Source organism: Trachymyrmex septentrionalis, unplaced genomic scaffold (genome assembly GCF_001594115.1).
Source record: "Trachymyrmex septentrionalis isolate Tsep2-gDNA-1 unplaced genomic scaffold, Tsep1.0 scaffold196, whole genome shotgun sequence".
NCBI classification, from domain to species: domain Eukaryota; kingdom Metazoa; phylum Arthropoda; class Insecta; order Hymenoptera; family Formicidae; genus Trachymyrmex; species Trachymyrmex septentrionalis.
The window spans coordinates 247,842-249,666 of NW_017305135.1; the positions used below are offsets into that span (position 1 = coordinate 247,842).

Sequence of the window (1,825 nt, forward strand, 5' to 3'; positions counted from 1 at the left end):
ATGTATATATATATATATATATTACATAGTTACTATAGGTACATATAATTTTATACAGATTTTTTTTTCTTTTACAAAATATCAACGTTTATAGTTTTACATAACTTTTACAATTTTACTGCAAATTGATTTAGTCGGCAGTATATTTAATTTTTTTTTACTTATATGTATCTATTTTCCATGATTATTAAGATTGAATTAGTCTTAATTTCTGAACGAAATAGTTACCACAAAAATATATTCATATTAACTATCTTATGGTACATATGTTGATATATGTGTGTAATATTTTTTATAGTTGCTCTTACTATTCAATTTACATTTATATTTGTGTTTTGATAAAAGTTTAATAAGGTACATATAGTACATATTCTAATGTGTATTTGCGTGTACACACTCTTCTTCTCTACAAGGAAGCCCATTGTGTGTTGGAGAATCAATAGATATCGCTAAATGTAGTTAATAATGTAATTTTATATTCTGTAATATCAACAAATTGTGATATTTATAATCTAACTTTCTTTGTTGTTTCTTTCAAATATCTATCGTGTGTAGTACCATTGACATTATACTATTATGAAGAAAATATCTTCAAGTCTAAATATAAAATCAAGTCTAATAAATTCTTTTATCACACGCAGATTATCATTTTAACACAAAAAATATTCTTATAGCTTTTCTCGATAATAGACATATATTTTTCTACACAAGCTATCTATATATCTTTATCCTATAGTTTAAATGAAATTACTATGAAATTATATAATAGATTAAATTATAAAATTTCTGTTAAAATTTTTAATATCAAACGAGTTGTGGTAATTATTTAGTATAGGAGATCTACTATCCTCTCTAATGATCCTGACCTTGACATATGTTATCAAAATTATATAAGATATCATATAAGAAAATATTTTGCGCTGTTAAAGCAGCGAATTTGTTTCATTGGAGCGCAGTTGTGTCCAAAAGTTAGGTTTTATTGATGAACTTTTTTTGTTAATAACTTTTTAAGGAACAACGAGCGAAAAAAAATTTGTCCAAGGTTGGAATCACGACCTTGACAACATATGTCAAGGTCAAGGTCATTGGAAGATAATCCCCTACAGTAAATAATTAATCGAGTTATATTTACTTTTCCAGTTATTACTTTGGAGCAGGATTTTTCAACCGGTGTGATGCAAAGGATCTCGAAGTATTCCGAGAAAATTTTAGAAATGGTAAAAAAAGATAAAGAAGAAAATTTAGAAATTAGTAAAGCTAGTGAGGTACGAAATAAAAAAATATTTAAAAATTATAAAAATTACTTTAAATTATGTCGTGTTTTTTTTATTTTAGGTAAAGTGATATTCATCATCATTATAATAAATCATCATTTATCATATTATAATAAATTATCATTATAATAAAATTACTTTTTAAATAATAATAAAATAAAAAAATAAAAATTTAGAACTTTACCTTTCATTGAATGTTGTGCTGGCGATATTTGATAAAGAAACTATGCTAACCATTGAATTGTATACACCTAAAGTGTATACATTTGCGCACAATGGAGGAAGTATTAGGAATAGGAATAAGTATTAAGATGTCAACCTATCAGAAACCGCGTATTCTGGTGTAAGCGGTTTCTTATTAACGTTGAAATCTTAATATTTATTTCTATTTATATTTCTAATATTTTCTCCATTGTGCGCAGGATCTAATGGTGTACTTCGACAAATTTGACTCAATATTTAATAAGCGAATTAAAAAAGGTTCAAATATCTTGCTTTATAGCATTTAACAATTTTCCCGGCATAATTTTCCTAAACTATTAGATATATGT

The 1,825-nt window shown here is 25.0% G+C and overlaps 2 protein-coding genes across 2 annotated transcripts in view; one reads left to right on the forward strand and one right to left on the reverse strand.

The window, feature by feature from the left end:
* Nucleotides 1–1,263, forward strand: part of LOC108747186 (small integral membrane protein 8) — a 2,606-nt gene extending 1,343 nt beyond the window's left edge. Inside the window, exon 4 of the mRNA XM_018484506.1 lies at nt 1,141–1,263. The gene's annotated coding sequence lies outside the window, so the exon portion shown is untranslated. The remainder of the gene's footprint in view (nt 1–1,140) is intronic.
* Nucleotides 1–1,825, reverse strand: part of LOC108747163 — a 9,276-nt gene that overhangs the window by 4,453 nt on the left and 2,998 nt on the right. The window lies entirely within an intron of this gene.